Source organism: Gouania willdenowi, unplaced genomic scaffold (assembly GCF_900634775.1).
Source record: "Gouania willdenowi unplaced genomic scaffold, fGouWil2.1 scaffold_165_arrow_ctg1, whole genome shotgun sequence".
Lineage (NCBI taxonomy): Eukaryota > Metazoa > Chordata > Actinopteri > Blenniiformes > Gobiesocidae > Gouania > Gouania willdenowi.
In genome coordinates this window covers 80688-94600 of record NW_021144915.1, presented here as the reverse complement: position 1 = coordinate 94600, position 13913 = coordinate 80688, and positions in this window count along the sequence as shown.

Here is a 13913-nt window from a genome sequence, read left to right as displayed (position 1 = left end):
TGTGATGGCAGGTTTCTTTGGGACTGGGATGATGCTGGAACTTTTGAAGCAGGAAGGTACTTCACACAGCTCTAGTGATGTGTTGAAGATCCGTGTGAAGATGGGAGCCAGCTGCTCAGCACAGGCTTTCAGGCAGGAAGGAGACACTCCGTCTGGTCCTGGAGCCTTTTTGATCTTTTGTTTTTTGAAAAGCTGGCACACATCTCTTTCATTGATCTTCAGGGCAGGTGGGGGGACAGAGGGTGAGGTGGGGGGGGAGTAGGGGGAGCAGGAAGGGCAGAGTTCAGGTGATGGGCTGATGCTAATGAGCTGAGGGGTGGGTGTGAAAACCTGCAGTAGAAGCTGTTCAGGTCTCTAGCTAGTCTTTTGTTACCAGTAGGGTGGGGGGAGGGTTTCCTGTAGTTGGTAACTTCATGCAGGCTTTTCCACACTGCAGAAGGATCTTTGTTTGAGAAGCTTTGTTTTAGCTTCTCAGTGTAGCACCTCTTGGCTACTTTGATCTCCCTGGATAGTGTGTACTTGGCTTGCCTGAACAGGTCCCTGTCCCCACTCCTGTAGGCTTCCTCCTTAGCCTGACGTAGCATCCTAAGTTGAGGTGTGAACCAGGGTTTGTTGTTGTTGTATGTGCAGAAAGTCTTGGTCTGCACACACACGTCCTCACAGAAGCTGATGTAAGATGTCACAGTGTCAGTCAGTTCATCTAGGTTGTCTGATGCAGCTTCAAAAACACTCCAATCAGTGCAGTCAAAGCAGTCCTGTAACTCCTGCTTTGACTCCTCTGTCCACCTCTTTACAGTCCTTACTACAAATTTATCAGATTTAAACTTATGCCTGTAGGTGGGGATGAGATGAATCAGACAGTGATCAGAGAGCCCCAAAGCTGCACGGGGAACAGAGTGATATGAATCCTTTATTACAGTGTAGCAGTGGTCCAGTGTGTTAGCACCCCTGGTGGGGCACTTTATATGCTGTCTGTATTTAGGGAGTTCGTGGGTTAGATTTGCTCTGTTAAAAACCCCGAGAATGATTAGCAAAGAGTCTGGATGTTTTTTCTCCACGTCTGCTATCTGGTCGGCCAGGTGCTGTAACGCCTCTGTTACACAAGCCTGAGGTGGGATGTAAACACCGACCATAACAAACGAGGAGAACTCCCGTGGAGAATAGAACGGTTTGCAGTTTATGAAAAAACTCTCCAGATTAGGGCTACACGTCTGCTTCAACACTGTGACATCTGTACACCAACCTTGGTTAATGTAAAAGCATATTCCGCCGCCCCTCGTCTTCCCACAGAGCTCTTTTACGCGGTCCGCTCTGAGGAGCTGAAAGTCCGGTAGATGTAGAGAGCTGTCCGGGATGAGTTCACTGAGCCAGGTTTCAGTAAAACACAGGGCGGCGGATCTGCAAAAGTCCGAGTTTGTAATGTTTAGGAGCAGCAGTTCATCCATTTTATTTGCCAGTGAGCGGACATTCGCCAGGTGAATGGATGGAAGCGCAGTGCGTAATCCCCGCTGCCTCAGTTTAACAAGCGCGCCTGCTCGTTTACCCCGTCTGCGTCTGCGGCGTCTCCTGCAAATTCCATAGAGAGCTGCTGCTCCTCCGGTGAGAATCTCTGCATAACTTTCTGGTTCAATGAGAACCGGTGAAAAAAGATCAGCAGAGGACTGTCCAACTTGTAATAGTTCTTCTCTGGTGAAAGAGACCAGAGAAGGGGAGCAATAAACTACAAAAATAAAGAAAAACACAACAACTACGAGAGAGCGCAGTACCGAGGCGACCATCCGCAGCGCCATCATGTTGAAAAATGAGTAAGGTGGCAAAGAATGGTCCAAAAGTGGCAAAAACTTGGCAAGAAAAGAATAAAAATTGACTAAAATGGGCCAAAAGCAGTCAAGAGTGGCAAAAAAAGAGAAATGACATTAAAGGTAAAAGGGACAAAAATGGGACAAAGGAAGTTGCAAAATGTCCAAAGAAAAGGTAAAAAAGGGGTTAAAAAAAGTTTCCCCCTTTAAAGATTATCAGGGGAATCATTATTAAAATGATAAAGAACCACATGTTGAGAATCACTGACTTAATAACAGCTTTATCATGGTTATAGTAAAATAATTTAATAAACTAAAATGGGAAACGACGGTTGCCCTACCCTTAACCTACCCAAGTAATCTGTAAACAAAGTAAATGTTGTAAATCATTTCCTAATGTTTTTTTTTTTTTTTTTTGGAAATTTAAGTCATTTTAAGAAGTGTTTGTATGCAAAAGGAAATAATAAAAAAAAAAAGAACTAAACGCACAAAAGAACAGCACAAATAGGCAGAATGACAGAAAAATGAGCAAAAGGAACAACAAAAAAACACAAAATGAGAGAAAAATAGACTGAATGGCAAAATAAATCCCCTAAAGAACTTTAAAAACACACAAACAACAACAGAAACACACAAAGTCTGATAGTTGTGTCCTATTAAGTTACACAAAATGATACAGAGAGCTGCATGTACATGTATGACACTAAAATCTGATTTTATTATGTTGCTAATGTCTGAGCATGAACAACTCTAAGATATTTAAATGTAATAAAATAATACATTTCTATCATTTCACTGTTCAGCATTTCAACAGGGAATCCCAATTATGGTTAAAGAAAAATACTGACCACACCATTAAGGAATTTGATCTAATATAAGGAAAGAAATGTCTTCAAATGTTTCAAAGTTTGAATAAAAGCTGTCAGTAGTGCAATACTTTGATTCTCCTGCAGGTGTCGCTTCAGGCTTGTTGTTGACACACAGCTTTGTACTGTCTGTCCCTCATTTATATCAAATATAAAGTTTGTCCACACGTCTGCTCTTCTTTGTGGTCCGAGGTTTGACCTTTTGACCTTCCCAACTAGTCCGTACTTTAATCTGATTGGATTTCATCCCAGATGTCACCGTGACGGTGCAAACCCGTCCCTAAGCGTACGTTACGGCAAAGCATGGTAAGAGGCGGGCAGCAGTCTCTCTCTCTAACCACATCCACACATACACACACGCGATAGTTACTTACCTGTTTATCCGCTCCGTTTTCCGCTCGGTTTCTCCATCCATTCATCCATCACAGTAGTCTTGGGTGCACACAAGGCCACCGTGAAAATCATCCATAGCCATAGTTAGTAGTCCATAAAGTAGACAACGTACGATCTCTCATTTCACCATCCATCTATTCAAACCGAGCACCGCGCACACTTCCGGGTTTTATCCATCACATGCGGGACGTCGGCGTCTGACGTCATCGGTGACGTCAGCGCAAATAGCAGTTTTCGTGACAAAACTAATTTAATTAATGTCATGTTGGCAGATACAACGGGGTTGAATTAATAATAAAAGGAAATGAATGGGTTTTTAGGTAGAAAACCCTGATTATGGGTTTTAATGGACAAGGGGGAGGAGCCAAGGGCTATAGAAGGGAGCCAGTCTCTGCTCTCCCTGTCAGTGTATGTCCTGTCTGGGTGCAATGAAGGTAAGCCAGAAGGCCTCTGTTATTTTGTTGCATGTACAGTTATATCTATTGTAAATATTTATTCTCTTTTTCTGTTTATTTGTCTAGCGCTCCTCTTCATCCTGGAGTTTTTTTTGTTATTGTTGTTCACTTAATGGAATAAAAGCACTAAAAATGTATATCCTGGCTATGCCATCATTTATTTAATCAAGAACCACATCACAGTCACCATGTAACCATTCCATTCCAATCACCATTTGTTGTTGTCCATTCAATTCCAAAGTCAACAATATTTACAGGTTCTCACAGTTTTCCTGGTGCTTTTATCGCATGATTTCAGGCATTTTTCATTTTAAACAGTTGAAAAAACTCAAAATTCTTACAAAATCCTTCCATTTTCCTCAAAATATGACAATGTTTCCCTTAATTAAATAGAAATTGATGAGAAAATGTATGAAATGTAAAGTGTAGATCCTGTTAGGACTGATATTTATCACTTATTACTTGAATATAGTCACTTTCTTACATATTCTGTATTTCTTGTCTACGTAGAAGTGCAAACGGACACAATAATGTTAAAATGAATCGTTTTCCTGTGTAAAATCTATGACCCACTTAAGATATGTGGCCCGTTAACTAAAATGAGTTTGACACCCCTGCTTTAGAGCATCCAGTTCAGCCCACAGGAAAACATGAGTAAATACAAATTCAATCAAACAACACAATATTTGCAGGGTTTACAGTTTCACCATCATTATTTCACCTGTAATCACAATTTGTTGAAAGAATTCTCAATTTTTCCAAGATTTAACAATTATCCTCAAAATATTTCACCAAATATTTGGAATGTAATTAAAAATTAGTCACAAAATCCAGTAAATGTAAAGTGAAGATCCTGCAGGGACTGATATCTGTCAATTACTGTTGAATATTGTCCATGCCTTCCATACTTTACATATTATTTAAACATAGAAGTGTAAACTTAGACACATTAATGATGAAATCACTGGTTTTTGCTCCAAAAAATGTGTGTCCCACTTGAGATTACACTGAGCCGTTTTCAGACCCTGAACTAAAATGAGTTTGACACAGTTTAAGGAATTTAGTGGAAAAGCAGAAGGTTTTGGAATTGGAAACATTTTGAAAATGGTGATGAACTGGTTTGTTTAAAAGAACCTGTACTTGGTGTAGTTTGAGTTCATGTGGGAAAATGCTGTATTTAGGAATAATCATGGTGCTTTTTATCTACATTTCAATGGACGAGAACAAGTTATTTACAACAAAGTTTTTATTGTTATGTCAAATATGGTGATATCATGTATGACAGCACGTTTTAAACAGACTAACATGGTGCATAGAATCAGTCAGTAACACATTATAAAACAACATTCAGTCATTTAGCAGAAACAATATACAAAGAACTGATTATTCTTTAAAAAATGATTGATTTTTAAATGAAAACACAAACGTTATCATTTATATCACATCTTACGCTGAACGTCATATAACAATAATGAATACTTACACTCTTATTCATCCTAACAGTCTATGAATCACCACGTTGATGTAATAAAAGATCAAAAATACACAATATCCACAGTAAATATGTATTCAGACATGTGTATTGGTGTTATTGATCTCCATTCTGCTGATCAGTTCAGTCACTAACTGCTGTACAGTAGATGAACACAGCTGTCCCACCTCCAGGACGCCTTCATGGTTCACACTCTCTGTGTCCTCGTAGCTTTCCCCCACCTGAAGGAAACCAATCAGTAGCTTTATTAGAATCTAATTCAACAATAGGTTCCATTAATCAATCAATCTGGAAACCAAACTAAACACCAAAAAGGATCAAACCGTTAATGTTGATCAGGGTTTGGCTCAATTACATTTTTCAGTTACAATTAACTTTTCAATTACCCATGTTCAATTACAATTCCATTACCATTACAGTGACCAGCATTTTTTCCAATTACAATTAAATCACAATTATTCTTTATTCTCAGAAAGTCAAATACAATTATGTTCATAAATTCAATTACAATTAATCACAATTACTGAGCCTGAAATAAATAACCTAATAAAAGTTAACCTTCCTCTTGTGTTAGCTTTCTGTTAGCATCTCTAATGCTAACAGGTCCTAAATCAGCTGTAAAATACACTAAAAACTAATATCTATCATCTAATTTATTTCTTATCTATTGGTTTCCTTGTTAGGATTCATAATCAATGAAATTATAGGTTTTATTATTTATGGTGTGGGTGTCTGAGCCTTTTTATGTCTCAGTATACCCCTAGATTTCATTTTTTAAATGAAATTTAGAACTGTAACATGGTTCACCAGTTTTGTGTTAAATTATAATTGACAATATTTCTAGAATTTTAAAAGTGAATAAAACAAATATGGTGCAAAATAATGTGTTTTGTTAGGCATAGATCTTCTAATAAGAACATTTCAAAGGTTTTAGACCTTATTTGTAAAAACAGGAGAGATCCTTTCAAGCTGCTAAAGTTTCTTGCATTGCATTGTGGGATGTGGAGTCCCGTAACGATTGCATAGAAATGTTTTATTTTTTATTTTTTAACTTCATTCTTATTGTGATTTCTTGTGTTTGGACCCAAAAACTCTACCAAAGTACCTTCCCAACACATTTCTGGTGTTTTCACTCAAACTCTTGGCCAAACTATGGAGGATGTTTCATTTGGGGCTTACAAAGAAAAATCCAAATCTGAACAAAATGTAACGTGTTGCAGAGGGAATTGATGTCACAGGGAACATCTGGAACAAACTAGAACAAAAATGGAGCCTAGCTAATCACTGTCCTCCTTGTCTGGCAAAGAAACACAAGAAATCCCAGGAAGAATGAAGTAAAAAGACTTTTTTACGTTCATCTACAGGCCTCCACATTCCATTTTTGTTCTTCTCATAAATACACATAGACTGGCATGAATTGATCATCTCTCTTATGGAAGACACCAGTTAGTCTTTATAGGTCCAGATTTAACCTGGACCTGATCCTTCTTTATAGGTCCAGGCCTATTGGTCTACTATTGTGTCACTGATGAATCCCTTCATCAGTTCAACACACACTTCAACATCAACTCAATGATTCATGTCTCAGGTGTGTGATACCTTGTTGGTGATCAGAGAGAGGACAAAAACCCTAAGGCCACAGTGGGTTGCCACGACAACTTCTGGAGCCGTACTCATTCCTGAAAATAAAGAGAAATAGAGATTAGCGACACAGTCTAAGCAACACACTGTAAATACAGTGAGAAAAGCTTGTATTTGATCTGTTGGGCTTCATAAGAGAGGAGTGACTGTAACTTTCAATGAGCTCCGTTAACAAGTTTTAGACTGAGTCAGGACTTTTTGCCTGTTTGGCACCTGCTGACATTTTTGTAACTCTTTTCATTTTCATTACACGTGGGTTTCTCCCTGTCTGTGATTGGGAGAAAAGGGAGGTTTGTGAGAATATGGCGTCTAACTGCATGTGCTAAGGTTACGTAAGTATTGGATATATGCCTGTAGGTAATCAGATTACTATAGGATCATTATGAGGGGACTTACAGTATGTTTGTAAATGCTTGCACACACATTAAAGCACATTGCACAGAATGTAGTGGATATCTGGACAGTTGGTGATAAAGAGGAACTGTGGACTGACATCCCTAAACAGCTCTGAATGTTGGAACATGGTCACAATTGTTCAGGGTCACAGGCCAATGGAGCAGCTCACTGTGAAGACTGAAAGAAGCAAAGAACCACAATGGAACCTGCTACTGTAGAGTCATTGCAGCCCAATATGTATCAGCTTTATTGATTAAAGCTGCTGTAGACGATCATCCTTTATCAGATAAGGAGTTGGTCTCATTGATCAATAAATCACTGAAGATCATTTACCAGAAAAAAGATAGAAAAGGTTGAATTTGTCAATGGAAAGTTTGTTTTGATGTCCACTGTAAAGACTCTCTTATTGACATTGTCAGAACAGATTTGTGGGATGTGGAGTCCTGTAGACCAGTGGTTCTCAACCTTTTCAGCCCACCACCCCCAAAATAAAGGTTCCATAGAGCGGGGACCCCTACTGTAGCTGAAGGTGGTTGAACACAGACATGAACATTGAAGAACAGTCATGTGGAGACAGGACCATCTATGAGGGGGAATAAAGGAGAGATTTTTGGGGTTCATCCATAAAGTCAGTAAAATGATGGTTTATTGTTCTATGAATCTGTGATAACATTTATTTATTTATTCATCTGAATAATATTGACATTGTTAGCCTCTGCTAACTAGCTTAGTCTCTGCTAAAGAGCTTAGCCTATGCTAACTAACTTAGCATCTACTAACTAGCTTAGTCTCTGCTAACTCGCTCAGCCTCTGCTAACTAGCTTAGTTTCTGCTAAATAGCTTAGCCTATGCTAACTAGCTTAGGTTCTGCTAACTAGCTTAGCCTATGCTAACTAGCTTAGCCTCTGTTAACTAGCTTAGTCTCTGCTAACTAGCTTAGCCTTTACTAACTGGCTTAATCTCTGCTAAATAGCTTAGCTAATGCTAACTAGCTAAGTCTCTGCTAACTAGCTTAGTCTCTGCTAACTAGCTTGGTCTCTGCTAACTGGCTTAGCCTCTGCTAACTAGCTTAGTCCTTGCTAATTATTTTTGCATCTGCTAACTAGCTTAGTCTCTGCTAACTAGCTTAGCCTCTGGTAACTAGCTTAGCCCTTGCTAAGTACCTTAGCATCTACTAACTAGCTTAGCCTCTGCTAACTGGCTTAGCATCTGCTAACTAGCTTAGTTTCTGCTAACTAGCTTAGCCTCTGCTGATTAGCCTAGTCTCTGCTAACTTGCTTAGCCTCTGCTAACTAGCCTAGTCTCTGCTAACTAGCTTAGTCTCTGCTAACTAGCTTAGCCTCTATCTTAGCCTCTGCTAACTAGCTTTGCCTTTGCTAATGAGCTTTGCTTCTGCTAACTAGCTTAGTTTTTACTAACTAGCTTATCCTCTGCTAACTTGCCAAGTTTCTGCTTACTAGCTTAGCCTTTGCTAACTAGCCTAGTCTCTGCTAACTAGCTTAGCCTTTGCTTACTAGCTTAGCCTTTGCTAACTTGCTTAGCCTCTGCTAACTACCTTAGCCTCTGTTAACTACCTTAGTCTCTGCTAACAAGCTTAGCCTCTGCTAACTAGCTTAGCCTCTGTTAACTACCTTAGTCTCTGCTAACTAGCTTAGTCTCTGCTAACTAGCTTAGCCTATTTTAACTAGCTTAGTCTTTGCTAACAGACTTAGCCTCCGCTAACTAGTTTAGCCTCTGCTAACTAGCTTAACCTTTGCTAACTAGCATAGTCTCTGCTAACTAGCTTTGCCTCTGCTAACTAGCATAGCCTCTGCTAACTAGCTTAGCCTCTCTCTGCTGCTCCACTGACTGCAGACATTAAAAGCATTCAAAGACCTAGGACATCTTTCTCACTGATAGCTCTGAAAATGGAGCTGAAATCTTTAGCAAACGCTCGCTGTGATGTCATCATCAGGACATTTAAACATAATACATTTAAATCAAGCCTACGACGGCTCAATGTTGCTAACAATGACGCTATGAGGATCCTGCTGAAAAAAGCTGGCTGGGAAAGTATTAGTGAGATGTTCTGTCAAGCAGAAGTTTCTACTTTTCAGGCTCTTACTGTATGTAAAATGTGATGTATAAATGTATACGCAGGCTAGAGGACTGTCAGAACACCATTATAATGCTGTTGACTAATCACCCTCATAGTGCTGTAAAATACCAGTCATCCTTGTGGAGGCACTGGTATGGGTGTCTTTTAGAAATAGGTGATATCTTACTTGTCTGTGATTGTTCTGATAATTTTATATTGTTTTTAATCCTAGTTTTATGTATTTGTTCATGTTTTTTATGGACTCCTATGTCTGCTAATAAAGATGATGATGAAACACAAAGCATGGCTGCTATTCAATTAGGAAAATCACTCATTAATAGTCTATATGCCACAGACTTCTGGTCTGGTACTTCTAGGTTTTTCATCCAGCTGAATGACTTCCAGTGCACAGGTAACAGTGTTAGCAAACAATGGTGTTCTTCACCAGGTCACTGCAGGATCTGCTGCTGATAACGGTGAACGATGTTATTCAGATCATTCAGACCATGTTGAAGACACGCACGTCTAAAAAGGATAAAGGGGTCAAATCATTTTTTATTTATTAGTAATTATTTTGTTTTCTCACAGGAGTTGAAACCTAATGTTTTATTAAAAAAAAAAATAATAATAATATTTCTAAAAAAACGGAATTAATAGAAAAATAATGTGGAAAACAAGGAATTTGGGAAAAAAAATAAAACAGATTTTATAAGTCCCTAATTATTGCAATTTACTACTTTGTATGCACTCATTTCATAACACAGAGGCAAACTCTATACATACTTTTATTTTTAAATATTTTGTTAATAAATATTTCATGAGTAACATAGTTGACTTTGTCACATTTTATTTGACATTATTAATTAATTATGCACATTGATAAATATTATACATGATATGAGTGATAACACGTGTTATACAATAGATGTACCTTAATATTTTTACATGTCCTTTGGTGTACCATGGGTACATAAAGTTAGTGAACCACTGTCCTAAGGTACCGAGGTTTCATATTTAGAAATAATGTTAAATTAATGGTTCTCACAGAAACTAGATTATGCTCTGGGTTTTTATAATTTCAATTAAATGTTTATTTTGTATTTTTTTATGAAATAAGTAAAGTGAGATTACACATATATATTTTACATGGTTAACTATAAATAAATAGTTTTTATTAGACTTTTTCCTGTTTCACTTTGTACAGTTTAGAAGTTTACTAACATAATGTCACTAATTTAATGTTGTCTTTCTATTATTACACTTACAGCCAATACATGTTGTTCTCTAACTAACATGTGCTATTGTTCACAGATTGTGCTCAGGGATTCAAACCAGTGAAGATTCAGAGATACCAGTACACCTGTGTGGCAGGTACAGCCTTGTGCAGCCACGTGGCAGCTCTACCGTACCAGACGGCCCACTACTCCCAGCTGAGGATTACATCTGTTCTCCCAGTGTTCAGCTGTACAGAGACTGAACAGAAGTGGTACAAAGCAGTTACCATGGTAACCAACCTTTTAATGACACTTTATGTATAGAAACATCTTTGGTGACATCACACCAAACTGAGAACATCACACTAGAGCAGAGTTCCAGTGCTGAGTGGCACCAACTAAGGAGGTGCTGCATTACCCCCACCATATTCAGAGAGGTCTGTCACACCAGGGGGGAAAGCTCTGCTGAAAACCTCACCAAAAGGCTTCTGAGACCATCCAGTCAGACTGATGACATGTGGTGGGGGGCTTGACCTGGAGCCTATAGCAGTAGAGGAGTACTGTGGGGTAAGGGAGGTCAATCATGTATGTAATGTTTTACCAACATGTATGAATAAATGATTTAGATCAAAGCATTATGGTGTTCTGTACAGTTTAAGTCATTAGTTTTAAAAGGGAATTGACAGGAACTAAAAAATCAGTGACCAAACAAAAGCAGAACACGACTTAAATTAACACAACAAACATTTTAATAAGGTAGCATTCAAAGGCTTGAACTGTATGTAAACATATTTCATACAATTATAAACACTGATAATATTTAGGAATAAAGGGGTTGTGAAAGTGAACAGATGAATGTTGACTACTGGGGGACCGTAGCTCAGGTGGTAGTGGGTCGTCTTCTGATCGAGAGGTTGGAGGTTCGATCCCAGTACCTGACTATGTGTCGAAGTGTCCTTGGGCAAGACACTGAACCCTAAGTTGCTCCCAGTGGTCGACTAGTGCCTTGCATGGCAGTCCTGTCCCACTGGTGTGTGAATGTGAGAGTGATTGGGTGAATGAGCTGATATGTAAAGCGCTTTGAGACTGCTTCAGTGTGGTGATAAAGCTCTATATAAAATCAAGTCCATTTACCATTACCACTGCTACAATTTAACTATTTTTAAAAGGGATTTAGATTTAAAGTTCAAACAAAAACAGGTTTAATGCAGACTTAGATCTGAGAAACTCTTTTTATATTCACCAAGCTTTTGGTCTGACAACCTTCATCAGGTCATTGCAAATAACATACACACAGTGGAGGCCGACCAATAAAGGGCGCTAGTGTGCTGCCCCCCTGGCGTTTTGGATTTTTCTTTTTTTTAAATAAATTTTTTTTAAAAAATACACAATCATTTATTTTGAGCACAATGTGTCTTTATATTTGCAATGTCATGTGATATACAAGATATAAATGATAATTTTCAGGGAAAATGGTTTCCTCAGTGCAGCAGCTTCCTGCTAATGGCTGCCTGGAGACGATCAGAGCCTTATAGAGAGAGGTGTGTCCTAATCGTCCCTCCTATCTCCTTTCCTACCCACTTTTCCTTAACCCTCATAGATGACATCACAGGGTTAAGGAAAGGTGTTAGGAGAGGAGTTAGGAAAAGGCCATCACGTTTGTTTTAACAATCACACACTTCCACTAGGTGATGTAATAATCTGACGGTGGTGAAGGTTAGTGACGTCTGTTGTGGTGAAAAAACTACACATTTCCTAAAATGGACGAAAAGCTAATTTCTAACAATTTCCACTGATATAATGTCATAAATCACAGGAATGAATGTAAATCAAAGGAAAAGAGGTTACCATGGCTACGGGGAACTAAAGGTAAACTAAAGAACGTCACATTGAGAATAGTTGATCACAATCACCTTCTACTCACTAATATGAATTATGTTGAATAAAACATCATGTGGATAAAAATGTCTCTGATCCTTTTTCTAGAACCACAGACTGTCTTTTATGTCAGTTATAATCTGATAATATGTCTACATACAATAATATATGGAATTTAGATTATTTATGCAAAATTGTTCAAGGCATATTATTGCATTGGTAACTTATATGATCTCCGTTACACGTCAGCGCTCAGGTGTGTGTGTCCCTTTAAATGTTGTTTGCTTCAAGGAATTGTGGGTCAGCATTTTCTTGTCTCCTTTGGTAAAGGATGTATCAATGTTTCCTAGGCTAAAGGAGGATATAAAGGAAGCATTGAGCCTCTTTTCCTGAGCTTAAAGACAACTTGGACGCTCTTTATCATGGCCACCACTTAAACACTTCCGGGGTGAAGGAACAGTGGATAGGAAAGGAGATAGGAAAGGAGATAGGAGGGAACATTGGGACACAGCCAGAGAGTAGCAACAACTCGTTCACTCCAATGGTTGTTTTATTTACAGCAATGGCGGCTCATTGAGCCTCACATTTAGTCCCTGAAGTGATCAGTTTATCATTGTAGCACATTGAAGCTACAGTAGATTAGACAGTCTGTGATGCACTTTAGAACGGTAAGACAATTAAATAATCATATTAGATTATTATTATTATTATTATTATTATTATTATTATTGATATTATTATCACTGTGCACAGTGGATTATCCTCTGCTAAATTAGTAGATTAAGGCATCATTAGCAGATAACAGATGAGACTAGGATATACGTTACAGGATAAAGTTAGCAACACAGCCGTAACCACAAGGTTCAATTTTATTAATGCCATTTCATCCAACGATGTGGAATTAGAGAAAATACTAAATAAAATAAATATAATAAAATAAATAAAACTTGATTTATTTTGTTGTAGTAAATTAAATTAATGAATGAAATATAATTTTAGAACATCTGATTGTACAGTGATGAGTATCACCAGAGAAATGAGGAATGGATTCTGGAGTACGAGCTAGCATGATAAAGTTAACGTAACAAAAACAACAATGTAGAAAACTATTTTTGTGATATTACTATGAATTTAAAGTGTATTAGAGATTTCTAAACAGCAATCTTTTACATAAAGGTAACTTATAGCTTGAGTGTTTTAAGCTTTGTGTTTCTCTGAGCTGTAAATATCATGTATAAACTCAGCTAATTATGATCATTGCAGAGAGAAAGTTAAGTTAAAAACACTCAGTGAGATTGAAAACACATAAGTTTAAAATTGATAAACAATGATGAAAATAAATTATACAAGACTAAACGGTGAACTATATCAATCAATCAATCAATCAATCTTTATTTGTATAGCGCCAAATCATATTCAATGGTATCTCAAGGCACTTTACAGTAGAGCAGTCTTAGGGACGGACTCTTCATTTTATGGATACACACATATGCATATATGCGTATATACACATACATATGTATCCCACACCCAACATGAATTTATCATCATGGCGGCAAGGAAAACCTTCTGTTAAGCAGCAGGAACCTTGTGTGGATCCCATTCCTATGATGAACAGCCATCCACGTTATGCTGTGTTGGATGTGTGCAGAGGAAAGGGTGGAGACAGAGCCGCTGAGTCTCTGTAACTCCACATTGAGGA